This window comes from Diabrotica virgifera, chromosome 6, assembly GCF_917563875.1.
Source record: "Diabrotica virgifera virgifera chromosome 6, PGI_DIABVI_V3a".
Classification (NCBI taxonomy): domain Eukaryota; kingdom Metazoa; phylum Arthropoda; class Insecta; order Coleoptera; family Chrysomelidae; genus Diabrotica; species Diabrotica virgifera.
The window spans coordinates 180035137-180050345 of record NC_065448.1 but is presented as its reverse complement, the minus strand read 5'-3'; the positions used below and the strand labels follow the sequence as shown (position 1 = coordinate 180050345).

Genomic DNA, 15209 nt, shown 5'->3' with positions numbered 1-15209 from the left:
TTTGAAAAGATTCTCTTCTTGATTGTCGTTTATCAGGGAATTGCTAATGGAAAATTATTATTGCTAGTAGCAGATTCTTGTTATATTCTCCTAGCACAAAAACCATATTAATCCGTCCCTCATTGGAAAAATTCATATTAGTAATGGTAACACTCTTAACTACATAGATATTTTGATATCTCATCAAATATTAATACATTAAGGATCAGTCTAGATTAATATATATTTTTTTCGAAAAATTATTTTTTATTGAATATTTTCACAGCCAACCTAATAAAATTTTACGTAATTTTCGTTGCAATTAATGTTTCGCTTAAATAATCACAAATAACCTACAAATTAAAGCAGTTACATATAGGGAATGCTTAAGAAATAAAAAAAGTATCACAAAATATCATTTCACTTCAATACTAAAATATAGGATGTTCCATTTAACAAAACTTTTCTTAGTTTTAAATTAAGGTTTTTAAAATATTTCTAAATTATGGTCCTATCCGTGTAAGGATTATAAACAAGTAATTGGACTTTCTCGCACTAATGCCACACCCTGTATATGTAATAAAACAAAATATTTAGAATGGATGAAACGTATAGTATGTATAAATTTAAACAGAAATTTGACTCTCTACCAAAAGGTGCAGAAAACAAAAAGAAAAAGCAGTTAATAGAAAAGTAGTAATAACTAATTAAACAAGCAGTTAAACTTCGTAAGTCATAGGTTTTCACCTAAAGTGATCGGAAGTTGTACTGGAATTCGGTAACTTTGCGTCGGTCGATATAAGATTTCAAAAATTTTGAGTAATTTTGTCCAAACTTCTGGTCATATTTTTTTCACCGGAAATGACATCGAAACTTTCCAAAATGCAATGATTGATATATTTTATAACATGTACTATTTCACCTTTTTAACCGGAAATGTATATTTATTCTTGTCTTCCTAAGGCGTGTCGAGTAATACATCACTTATATTAATTTGCCGACTTTACAAAAGTCCTTCCAGTAGCAACTCAGGAACCATCAGTCTGATGTTAAATTTCTCACCTAGAATAATATCTTTGGTTTATAAGCTTTCATTCGACACCTCATTTATCATTCAGTCTGTTTTAATAATGGAGTAGTTATATTCACGGACAGACAGACGGATGGACAGACTGGTATGATACCGAAAGTATATTATTTGTTTTCGTCTTGCTAAGGCGCGTCGGTAAATATATGTCTTGTACTATTTCGGTGACTTTAAAACAGTACTTCCGGTTGCAACTCTAGAACCGGAAGGCCTAGGTCAAATTTCTTACCTCTACTACCATCCTTGTGTTATAAGCTTGCATTCGACACCTGGTTATTCTATCTGGTCTAATGACGGAGGAGTTGTATTTACAACGTCTCTGAGACAGAAATACATTCAAAGTTTTCACATTTTTTTCAAAATGGGTGAAAACAAAACATAATATAAATTATAAAAGTAAATAAATAAAATACCCAGATATTTTGCGACTTATCTAACAGTCTTTTGCTGCTCAGAATTTATCCTAAGAAATGCGAGAATATAACAGCTCCTTCCCACGGTCTGCCATTCTACGGATCATCACGCACAGCTGACGACTACTGACAAGAACGCACCGCGGACAGAGGTCTCCCCATGGTCCGCGGTTCGCGACAGTCTGTGTTTTTGATTGAGATTGAACTATTTAACTTTATTCCTCGCTATGGAAAGCACTGATGGTGTCACTCATGTGACTCATTTAATTTGTAATTTAATTTGGATATTGATTACTTTGCATATCTCATGTTTCTTATCTCTTTCAATATTTTAGTTAATAGCATACGGTGTGAAATGTGTAGTATGCACATTCCATGTAAATCAAATCAATAATTATACACATATGTGTTTTATTTTTAACAAAATGTGTTAAATTATCAACTTGTAAAAAAGAAATCGTTGGCCAAAAACAAATTTTGGACCAACTTTGGATTTGCTTTGTAATAGCCCGGGAGGTAGCGTCAAATTTAACCGGAGCATTTTAGCATGGGTGTTTTTCTTTATTTAATTAGGTGTTCCATTAACATATGAGGTGTCGGCTGGCCCAAAACCGGGGTTTTTAGGTAAAACAAAATAAAATATGAAACTAGATGGAAAAACCCTACGACTTATATGTCAAATATTTATCTCCGTGGCTTACATCCATCATGGCCTAAAATATCTAGCTCCTGGCTTTCACCCAAGCGAGTCAGGTTTCATCCACCACCTCTCGGGCTAAAGGTCCCCCATTTAATTAAATACAAACCTAGCCCAAAGTGAAAGTATTCCTTTGTATCCGTTTGGATGCAGGTGGCCTAAATGATCAAAGGTATTTGTATCTGTAGATGTAAATGATACAACTGGCGTTTAACGTGTTAAAAATCATAACAACGTCCGCACGAGCTCATAGCGCACCTTTCATCTTTACCGATTTTCGACGGTTCACCACAGACGTATCTGTGCTACCACGAACGACCACTTCCCACGGTCCGTGGTGCGAGCTGGTCCGTGTCCGCCCGCGAAATTGCCGATCGTGGGAAGCCTCTATAATAAAGATATTAATTGAAAATGTTTTAACACACAATATTGTGTACAATATTGGATATTATCTTTTAAACTTTCATAAAAACTCGAACATAGATAATTGTTTTATGTAAATACTATATGTGTCTATTAAAGTTAATTCCTTTAGAACAGGAAAAAATAAATGTCACATGATGTTTCACAACCTAATTTCCTTAATTGTTTGAAATACTTTTGTAAATTGGATTAAAGTGTAGAAAAAGTAATTATGTATTATCTTTAATGCTACGTAAATAATTCGTAGGTACGTGAATGTTTTATTTAATGGAAAAATTCTGGATTCTATTCGGGAAAATAATTTTGTACAGAGAAAGCTTATTTAATTAAATTTTTAATTATTTAACTAGTAGGTTCACATGTATAATATATTTCTTTATCCAGAGTGGTTTCTGTAATTACAGTTATAGCCTAATAAAATAAAAAAAGTCAAAATGTAAATTCGTACAGGTTAAAACAAAGTTTATATCAAAGTTTAGGTGGGTCCAAAAGATATTTTCAAGAAAGTATCCAAATCATACAAGGGGATCATTGTTTAAATAATTAAAAAGGGGTCATTTTTGCAAAAAAATTACGTTTTTAACAGCTGAGGTAATTCACTTATTAATGAAGGCCCATGGGATTTTTTTCTGCAAAGTTGAAGGGTAAATCTTTCACATAGGACTTACTAATTTAAATTTGACCCCCTATTTATTTAAATAATTGTATATAAAACTTTAAAAACAAATTTGCAAAAAAATATTTTTAGCGTTTTAAATAAGCGCTGTAAAATATTTTATTTTACAGACTAAGTTGCGCTATATTACCAGTATTAAGCAAAAAAAATTGGTCGAAAAATATTTAATATTTTTTGAGATGTTGAATTTGTTTGTATTAAATGTTACTATATTTTCAATTCCAAAAACGCGGTTGTTGCCAAAGAAATATTCACCTGCTTAAGATCTCATTATTTTTATTTTTATGTATGTTTTCGACAACTGTATTGATAAATTCAAATTTCAATTAAAATTCCCCCTAAAATGGCATTTTAAAATTATTCAAATTTGTTTATAATTTGTTTTTTTTAATAACGTCGCGGGGACTAAGTATTTTGAAATGCCGTTTCGATAATTGGGTTCCTGGGAATTTTTTACTAATTTACAAAATTTTTCTGTCGTTTTTCTTCTTCTTTTTTTTTCTTGGAGTTATATTACTACGGGCCCTTTTAGGGTTAAATTTTATTAATAATGTCGAATCTCTGATGTGTAGGTTCTAGACCTAAAAATATTAAGATTTAACTAAAATCTCATGAATAAAATATGGCTACTTGCTGAGTTACAGGGTGTTTTATTTAAAAATTTAAAAATTATTGTTACCAAGTACTTTAAAACTATTTGACGTATCCTTATCATACTTGCCAGAAAGTGTGGCTATTATACACCTTACTAAATTGTAAATAAACGTTTCTAGCTAGTGCCAGAGGCGTACGACAGGGGATAGTGAATGATTTACCCTTCCCAAATTCTACGCCACTGAGTGAATTACTATTTTAGCGAAATTTTTCCATTCTCCAATACTTTATATGTAAATAACTTTATTGGCATCGATTAAGTCATCAGTTTTAGAGATATTGGAAGTTTAAAATGAATGAATGAATGAATCAAAATAAATATGCCGTTTCATTTTTAACGTCCAATATCTCGAAAACTAATGACTTAATCGTTACCAGTAAAGAGTATATTATTTACATAGAAAGTATTGGAGAATCTAAAAATTTCGCTAAAATAGTAATTCCCTCAGTGGCGTAGAATTTGGGAAGGGTCAACCATTATCTATCCCCTGTCGTACGCCTCTGGTAGTAGCTAGAAACATTTATTGATCGCAGTTTAGTAGACTGTATAGTACCCATACTTCCTGACAAGTATGATAAGGATACGTCAAATAGTTTGAAAGTACTTGGTAAAAATAATTTTTAAATTTTTAAATAAAACACCCTTAACTCAGTAAGTAGCCACATTTTATTTAAGTGATTTTAGTTTAATCTCAATATTTATAGGTCTAATATCTACAACTTAGAGATTCGACATTCTTAATGAAACTTAACCCTAAAAGGGCCCGTAGTAATATAACTCCAAGAAAAAAAAAGAAAAGGAAAAAAAGACAAAAAAATTTGTTAATTAGTGAAAAATTCCCAGGAACGTAATTATCGAAACGGCATTTCAAAATATTTAATCTCCGCTACGTTATTAAAAAAACAAATTATAAACAAATTTGAATAATTTTCAAATGGCATTTTAGGGGGAAGTTTAATTGAAAATTGAATTTATCAATACATTTGTCGAAAACATACATAAAAATAAAAGTAATAAGATTTAATACAGGTGAATATTTCTTTGGAAACAACCGCGTTTTTGCAATTGAAAATAGAGTAACATTTAATAAACAAATTCAATATCTCAAAAAAATATTAAATATTTTTTTTTACTTAATACTGATAACATAGCGCAATTTGTCCTGTAAAATAGGATATTTTATAGTGCTTATTTAAAACGCTAAAAATAATTTTTTGCAAATTTGTTTTTAAAGTTTTATGTATAATTATTTAAATAAATAGGGGGTCAAATTTAATTTAGTAAGTCTTATGTGAAAGATTTATCCTTCAACTTTGCAGAAAACAATCCTATAGACCTTCATTAGTAATTGAACGACCTCATCCGATAAAAAAGTATTTTTTTTTGCAAAAATGACCCCTTTTTAGTTATTTAAACAATGATCCCCTTGTATGATTTGGATACTTTCTTGAAAATACCTTTTGTACCCACCTAATCTTTGATATAAAATTAGTTTCAGCCTGTACGAATTTACATTTTGATTTACATGTAGTGTAATTTTATTTTACTAGACTATTATCCACATATTTCTATCTTATAATAACGTCTTTCACTACGTAACACTGTTACATAATGTTTTATTTCAGATTTGATTTCGCCTTACTAAATTTTAAGCTTTTTTCCAGAAGTCTGTCTAAAGCATTCCCTTGTTTAGATCAGGGCATTTAGAAAAACATAAATCGAAAAACACTGCACCTATCGACTTGCAACTTTTTGCATTGTGTTCGAGATGACGCATAGTCCAGAGTAATATTGTTTTTTCCATGACACTTCAACAGCCAGGGTACTGAATAATGAAGCTTGTTTTCGACAGGTAATACCTTAAGAACAAATTGTAACTATTTCCTGCGTAGTATCTCTCGACCATTTTTATTTATAAACAATTTAACTGTCAAAAAACGCCCTTTTTTCCTTTTTTTTCAAATCAATGGAAAACAGTGACTTATGGTCTTTTTAGTACAAACACCTTCGAGAGCATCGAAAAATCTTTAAAATTGCGTATTACAAAGTTTAATATACTCATTTATTGTTAATATAATTGCGAGAAAACGTCGAAATTGCAAAAAAATTAATTTCGTAATAACTATTGTAAAAATTAGTGTACAGCCACGTACAGCTTTGAAATTTTTGTAAAATGAGGGTTCTTTGGTGCTTAATATGTAACAAAAATTTCAAAGCGATTCATTTAATTGTTTAAATTTTATTCAAATTGTTTATCCCAGAGAGCTATTTTTTGCAATAACATAAGTCAGAAAAAAATTATGTTAGAACTATTCTGCAGGTGTCCAATGAAAGAGCATGAGCTACATTTTCAAATTAATTTAAAAATAGTGAATGAAAAATGCATTTATTAGTAATAAATAATTATGCAAAAGTATGGTTAATTTTTCCTTATTAAGTTTTTATTTTTTTATATAATAAATTATATATAATTTTATATAGGTATGTTTATTACAATTTTTTATCAATTATTAAATACATATAATACATAACATTACTTGGTAGTTGTGCACCTAAAACACGGTGAAAAATTAGATATTTTTGAAAAAAGGTATTCAAAAATTTTATACGGAAAAATTGACGATACTTTTGCATAATTATTTATTACTAATAAATGCATGTTTTATTAACTTTTTTGAGAACTGTAGTATGGTTCTAAAATAATTTTTTCTGACCTATGTTATTACAAAAAAAGCACTCTGGGATAAACAATTTGAATAAAATTGAAACAATTGGATGAATAGCTTTGAAATTTTTGTCACATATTAAGCACCAAAGAACCCTCACTTGACAAAAATTTTAAAGCTATACACTAATTTTTGCAATAGTTATTGCGAAATTATTTTTTTTGCAATTTCGACGATTTTTCGCAATTATATTAACAATAAAATAAGTACAGTGGAACCTCGATAAGTCGGATTAATCGGGACCGCGGCCGATCCGGGTTATCGAAAATCCGCGTTTTTCGGAGAATATGGTAAAGTTAAAAAAATACTGTATACTTACAGGTACATAAACTACATTATAATTGCGAAAACATGAAATACATATGGACAATACATCTAAATTACGTACAGTTGTATACAGTATTGTTCATTTCTTGGTAAAAAAACTCAGTCAAACCAAAAAAATGTTAATTTTTTCTGATGAAAATCAGTGCGGGTTAGCCGGACTTCCAGGTTATTGGAGGCCGACTTATCGGGGTTCCACTGTATATCAAATTTTGTAATACTTTTAAAGATTTTTCCGTGTTCTCGAAGATGCTTGTTTGCACTGAAAAAACCATAAGTATCACTGTTATCCATTGATTTGGAAAAAAATGGAAAAAGGCCTTTTTTGACACTAAATTGTTTATAAATAAAAATGGCCGCCAGATCCTACGCAAGAAATAGTTACAGTTTGTTCTCATAGGTATCACCTATCGAAAAAACGCTTCAGTACCCTGGCTGTTGAAGTGTCACGAACAGGGTATAGTTTTGCCTTGTTACCCTGGCCTATCAGGAAAGTCCACAATGGACAAATTGGTGAAAATGCATAATTGCATTAACAGTGCATAAAATGCATCCAAAATTGCATAAATATGTCAAAATCTGTAGATTAAGAGCTAGATTTTGTTTGTTTGTCACTTTTAATATACAATATTCTAATTTGATCGTGTTATTATTAGGCATTGACGTTGTTATTCGTCATCACCGGATTGACACCAAACATTCCAGAGGCCCTCACTTACGCTGCCAGACCCTCACTTAAGTCATATTCGTGTTCAGTAACTCAAAAAACTCTCGAGTACCTACTCTGATTACATCAATTTAGTGTTGGATGGCCTCAAAATTCCAGAAGATGACAGGATATCAGTCACCCTGGGTACTAGGTGCTCCGAGAGCCAATTCTGATGTCAGATTCGTGTTCGCCAACCCCAAATACCCATAAGTAATCTGTTTGCATTTTAGTGCCGAAAATCCTCTAAACTCCAGACTACCCTTAGCGTCTTCATGTTCAAAATGTTTGACATGTTGACAGTACTGGAAATGCAATTATGCATTTCCACCAATTTTGCTATTGTAAACTTTGTTCCTGTCGTCATCCTGAACACAATGCAAAAAGTTGCAAGTCTCTAGGTGCTGTATTTAAAAATCGATTTATTCCGGTGTTTTTAGTTCTAAATTCCCTGGTCTATGGGCCATTCCACGAAATGACTGTTTTGGATTATCGCTATAACGAATATTTTAGTCTGCAACACAAGAAGTACGAAAGTAAATGGCTCTAATAATTATTCCAATAATCAACACTGTAATTTGCATTTTACTTTCGTTGTTCATATTTTGCACAGTAAAATATTCGTTGTCGAGATGATCCAAAACAGTCGTGTATTCGTGGAATAGGGTATACTTCTTTAGGGTCCTTTTCCCATCGAAGATTGGAAATTATCGTCATTACCTAAACCATAAAAAAATTCTAAAAAGTTCTAATGTACAACCTACTGTCACCATACTCGAGTATAACTTTTGTTCTTTTTCGTTTCATATTCAAGATAACGCTTTTGCCACAGAAACAAATACACCACAAGACTCCCTGGACAAGAAGAATACATTGGAAGAAACTGAGGGAGGCCTGTCTAGCAGTGGATTACTTACTTTCCGTGTCCGAAACACCAAAAACTTTAAATTCTGTATTTCCAATGGTTGGCCACATAGACGGCCCTGTCATTTGCTATAATTAAGTCTTCTTCTGTGCAGGTCTCTCTCATCTCTGTGCATGATAGTAGATGCCGGCTGGTCTGAACCGCGCTACAGTCGCAGGTATCGTCCCCCTGGTATTCCCATTTTTTCAGGTTACTGCACAACGTGAAACGCCGGTTCTTAGTCTGTTTACCGCTTTCCAAGTCGGATACGGTAAATTGTGTCCAGCAGCCATTTCCTCTGAGAGAGGAAAATGTGTCGCGGTAGCTGACGCTTGCCATAGGTGTATTCGGCGTGTCTCTGGCGCTTCGGGGATGGATCTTGATGTTTTCAGGAAGCTTTTCCGAGATCTTAGTTTGCTTGGCTGAGTTTGGTGGTCATATAAGGGGCGTCTTCGGTCCTTCTCCTGATTTTTTCGTTCTACCTGTGACGTGACCCTCATCCTGATAGGTGGTGGAGCAATTCCAGCTATGGGGTCAATAGGTGTCGGTTTTAGGCAACCCGATATTATACGAACCGTTTCATTTAGAGCCACGTCTACATTCTTTGCGTGAGCAGAGTTTGCCCATACTGGTGCTCTAAACTCCTAGGGCAGAAGTGCGGAGAGTGTGTGGTTGTGCTCCCCATTTTGTATTAGTTAGCTTGCGGATGATATTATTTCTGGCACTTACTTTCTTCTTGACATCTTGACAGTGGTATCGGTAAGACAGAGTTCTATCCAGACGGATCCCACGATATTGTGGCGTCTCGTTGTGTTCCAGCATCTGACCAAGCCATTTCACCTCCAGCGGTCTTCGGGCATGCTTGTTTCTCAGATGGAAAGCACATACATACCTGGGTTTTTGTGGGATTGGGTTTTAGATTGTTTTTATCGTAGTATAGAGCTAAGTCTCCCAGGGAATTTGTCAGTTTCACTTCGACTTCATTGAAGGTTATTCCCTGAGCTGCCACAGCTGTATCATCAGCGTAAATAAATTGCCTTGTTTGTTGATGTGTGGGTTGGTCGTTGGTGTATATGTTGTATAAAATCGGCGCGAGGACACTTTCCTGTGGTAGCCCATTTTTTTGGTCCCTCCACCGACTGGTCTTGGACTGGAGCGTTACGTAGAAGCGTTTATTGTGGAGGAGACATTTCACTAACCTTATTAGTCGGAAATCCTTTGTAGTTTCGTAGAGTTTTGCGAGTAGCCGTTGATGGTTAACTGTATCATAGGCGGCAGTGAGGTCTATGAACGCTACTCCTGTTATTTCCTTCCTTTCAAAACCATCTTCAATATGTTGGGTGAGATTAAGAATTTGACTGCAGCAGCATTTTCCGGGCCTGAATCCTGCTTGTTCTGGAATAATTTTAGTCTCCACATATTCTGCGATCCGGTTCAGTATCATTGTTTCAAAGGGCTTGAAAAGGTGGCACAAGAGAGATACAGGTCTAAAACTCTTTGTATCCGCCGGATCCTTCCCTGGTTTTAAGAGGGCTACCACTCTAGCTTTCCTCCAGGTTTTTGGGGATTTGTAATGTACGGATGGAGCAATTCATCATTCTTACGAGCCCCTCTACGGTTTTTAGTCCAAAGTTCTTTATTTGCTCTGTTCGTATGTCGTCCAGACCAGCCGCTTTATTATCTTTCATTTGATGGATCGCGCCTCTCATCTCCTCTAGACAAAAAGAGGTACCTAGAACATCTCTTTCTTCGTCGATATTCCGTTGAGCTCTCACCTTGTTCTTTCTTGATGTCGTCTTACCGTTCATTAGAAGATGATGGGCTATCTGATCGGGTGTGACTTCTGTCATGTTGACTGCCGGAGCAGCGGGATCGTTGCCAAGATTCCGAATCAGCTTCCAGGCACGTCTGCTGTTTTGTTTCATAGATGTGGATGCGATTGGCTAAATGATGATGATGGTGACTCCATATTTAGCAATAACTTGATTGTATGCAAAGCAATATTTATAAGGTGCTAATTGCTCATTATGGGGTTTGCTACAGGCTCTGGTATTTTACTTTTCATCTCTTTGCGTATTTTTTTCTTACTTCTAATTATTAGAGATCAGACCAATTTATTCGTTCTTGTTTTTTTTTGTCATTTTTTGTTCTTATTAAAAATATAAAATTGTTAATAAGAATAATTACTGAATATATAAGTTAAAAGCAAAAATGTCAACAATTATTTTTGTTACAGAATTCAGTCCAAAACAGAAGCATATAGAGGTATTTTTTAGGTAAGTAACGTGATACAAAAATACAGCTAAGAGCGTAGGAGCAAAATTTCGGGCCAATGCTTTTTAAATGCATTCAGTTTTTTTTAATCCTGAGGAAATCAATAAATATTTATGAAAAACTAAAACGCAGAATGAAAGATTACATATTATTACCGAGGGCCAATTCTTTTGAATGAGATATTTGAAATTAAAAATCACACTCAATTTTCTCCTCTTTTTTACCCCTGTGACTTATAAGTCACAGACTTATAAACAATAAAGAAGTTTTCATGGACTTTTGGCTCTCGGTAATAATACAGTCTTTCATTGTGCGTTTAAATTTTTCATAAATACTTCGTTTTCTCAGGATTCGAAAAAAATTAATGCATTTAAAAAGCATTATCCCAAAATGTTGCGCCTACGTTCTTAAACAGTATTGAAACCTTATTTATTTTTAATACCTTTAATATAATACAGTAAATTTTTGTTAAACATACGTTTTATTGATACTTACAAGGGACATTTAGATTCGGATTCGATATTATTAAGTTTTAAAATAGGTAACTTTTCGCCGTTTTTCACATACATTAAATTAATGGCATTCTTCATTTTACTCAAATATACCGAAGCTTTAAAATACCTCTACATCTTGAGAAGTTAAGGGTTTTGTTAGAGGCTGTATTCCTTTTAAGTATTATTGAAAGGACAGAGAGTGTTATGGTAGTCTTTTTAAGAACTTTCCATGTTTGCACTGTAATACACAGTCATCTGGTTAGTTATATCGTGTCCTTTATTTCTTATTATAGGGGAGTCAATATAGGACGAAAATGTGCATTGTTTCGGAAAAATTCAAACAAGCTTATATTTTTCTAAAACTGTTTTTGTTAGTTTATTTGTTTGTTAAAGTAAAAAGTTATTCGTGAGTTATTCACAGATTTTTTCGCCAATTGTTTATTAATTGTTTAAACAATAACAATTGTTTTCTATAAATGATTTTAAAAATATCCTTGAATTCATAATTTTACTTTGATCAAATATGTTTCTATTTTGTTTTTGATTATGCTGAATCCGAATGTGGGTTTACAATTTGAGAATTCTTATACAGAAGCTCTTATACAGTATGTCTGCCTGCTAGGAACCATATGGGAAATTTTTTTATTATCAATTTTACGAAAAAAAAGATATTCTTCATAAAATGCTCTGCATAGTCTTAAATCTAAAACTCAACCATCAGATATCAAATTTTATCAATTTAATACGAGGTAAGTATGTCAAAAATATGAATTTCGTTAAAGAGTAAAGTACCTTTATATTCCAGAATATCAAAAATTATTATTATGAAAAGTTGTTTAAAATTAAAAACTATATTTTAATATCCAATTACATACGTCTAATTGAAAAAAAAATCAATTTTTTCTCAAAATATGGATACCCATCATCATTTTATTATAATAATGATAACTATTTTATTAGCAATCTCACGGAAACAAGTTATTCTTCATAAAATGCTCTACCTGGTCGATAATCTAAGATACAACCATCAGATATCAAACTTTTTCAATTTTATACGAGGTATGTAAAAAAATACGAATTTCGCTTAACAGTAAGTGCCTTTATAATTTACAATATTTCAATTAGAAGAATGCAATTGAAATTTGAAACATAGTGAAATATAAAGGTATTTTACTCTTGAGTGAAATTCATATTTTTTGACATACCTAGTGTAAGATTTAAAAAAAAATTGATATCTGATGGTTGCATCTTAGATTCTATACGATGTAGAGTATTTTATAATGAGTAACTTTTTTTTCTAAAACTGATAATTTGATAATAAAAAAGTTATCAATAGGTTCCAAGTTACGCAGACATACTGTATAAGAGCTCAGATTTTATTTGTGAATTTGATGGCCTTGACCGATATAATTAGCCAGAAAAAAATTTTTGTTTAACATTTATTATTGCTAAAATGTTATTAAATGTATTTTAGGTAATTTTTGCAGAAAAAAGTTTTGATCACTTTGTAAAAACATTTTTTTAGCTAGTAATTTTCGGTTTTTATATTACATTGTTTTATCTTTCTTAATTTTCTAAAAATTAAATTGTTTATTTCGTTTTTTAAAGTCAAATAGTTATCACAACGTAGAATGAAGTAAGCACTTCTGTTGTATGTAGGTATATAATTTATTAAAAAATTCTTAAAATTTATCCACAAGGGAGTGGAAGTACAACAAAACATTTTCGGTCAAACTGACCATCCTCAGTGTAAACGTCCAGTGTACAAGTAATTGAAACTAGCCACTTGAATAGGTGTAAAACCTCAAAATAACATTATTGCTACATTATGAGCTGTGTAGTAATCGACAATAAGTCGATGTCTTAAGATTAAAATATATCACATGTGGATGTATTTCATCCTTGCTCGGAATTTACACAAGGTTGTGATCAGGTGAGAGGTTAACAACCAACTGGGTTGCCCCAGGGTTGTAGTACAGGGTTTACCCTTTTAAAGTTCAAATAGTTATGTGCATTAAGTGCATTAATTTTAAAGATCACATCCTACGCTTTAAAAAACACCTATAAAATTGTAATAAATCTGTTCATACTTGAGTAATACCGTCTTAAATTGGTGATAATTCTATAAAACTACGAAGATTTCAAAAATTACGTTTTTTAAGACATCGTCGTGTCATTTGAATTAAATTTTTGAGATTGTTTTTGAACAAAACATCGCGCATCGTTTAGTAATATATTTGAAAGGTAAGTTGTTTCAATTTGAGAGTTTTATAGGTAAAATTGTATTAGTTACACAGTTTTAAATCATTTTTAAACAAAATTCATGTAATACATTTTATTTCTTTTTATTATAATCATAAGCTAGCTTAATTATTCTTATTTTATGTTCAATCTGTAAAATTTCATTTGATCCATTAGTTAAAGAATTATATTAAAATTAATAACTCAACCGTGCACTTCGCTGAACGGTAGTGTACGTCAATGTTTGTGAGAAGGGTGACTTTAGCGTTATAAATAAGAAATTATAGAGGCTATAGATTTAATTTTAGAAAAATCTTTAATATGACGTTTTTTTGTAAGTTTCTGAGTTTTTCAATGGCCAAGTCAGTTTTTTTCTAAGATTTATATTTTCGGAGTTATTTAAAAAAACAACTAACTTCGCAGTTCATTTGTTTAATAAAAAATGAAGCACCCGTTTCTGGAGCTCTAACTTTTTGATATATTTATGTTCTTTATTAAACATTTCTTAATCAAATTACAAAAAGTTAAATCTTGTTTGGTTTTTTCCGAAGTCAAAATCTATATTGACTCCCTTTAACTCCCTTATTATTGTAAACTTACTCAGCATTTTGCTTTGATATTGTTAAACGAATTTGTCAACGAAATAATATTAGTTAGGGAGGAAGCTGGTTACCAATTTTATGTTTATGGGTTGATTTCGAACAAACCTTATTAATCTTATCATAATTTGGAGACCAAAATTTTGTATGTAATTTCTACTAATCTATTTGGCGAGGAGTTTAAATTTTTGAAATAAATCTTCAAGCAAGCAAGCATAGAATCGAACCGAGCCTACGAGACTTGCACACTGCTAAGACGCTTCAAATCAGAAATCAGCAGAATGCATGTCATGTGGAATACCTTTGTACAAAGAACTTCCGTATGACGTATGATAACCTACCCGAACTACGCAGGGTAGCGTGAGAAGCCTTAGTGCGGCTATCTCTTGCCTGTTTCTTGTATTCTGTTAGCGTTTTTTGTGGCTTGCGCCTTTTGTGAGTGTTTTATTAATTTTTTTGTGGTAGCCGAAGACGTTTTTCTCGCGTTGTCCTCTTTTGGTAGAGATACGATTATCTAGACTTTATTACACGTTTGCTAATATTTGCTGTTTGGGTATTCTGCGGTTCTATCTACAGTACATATAATATCTTAATATCTCTCGCAAGATTCAGTTTTGGTGGTCTCCTAGCTCAGCTAATTTCATTCTGATTTTTTCTTCCATCATATCCAGTACCCGTACTTACCTATTTGTTTTAGATCTCTGAACAGGAAACGTTCAGCAACGTATCTGTGCACATTTAGTCCAGGGCGGATCTGTTTTAAGATGGACGTTGAGAGGTGAATATAATTTTTTTGTAGAAATTGCTTGGAATTAACCCATATAATAATAATTAAGTTATCCTCCCACTCAAAAAGTCCGGAACATTGTTTAAATAATCTTCTTTCTTTCTTTCTTCCCTGCCTTGTACCCTATCATTGTGTCGGATTTGGGATAGCTATTTTAATTTACATTCACCCATCTCTTCCATTCTTTTCTGTTTTCGGTCATTATTTTTAATTCCTCGAGTGAT

At 32.3% G+C, this 15209-nt stretch overlaps 1 protein-coding gene across 3 annotated transcripts in view; it reads left to right on the top strand.

Moving 5' to 3' along the window:
- The window catches only part of LOC114328180 (sodium-coupled monocarboxylate transporter 1), a 542514-nt gene that overhangs the window by 260611 nt on the left and 266694 nt on the right, over positions 1-15209 (top strand). For all 3 annotated transcript variants that reach the window (XM_028276963.2, XM_028276962.2, XM_028276964.2), the window contains one exon: positions 10827-10866. The gene's annotated coding sequence lies outside the window, so the exon portion shown is untranslated. The remainder of the gene's footprint in view (positions 1-10826; positions 10867-15209) is intronic.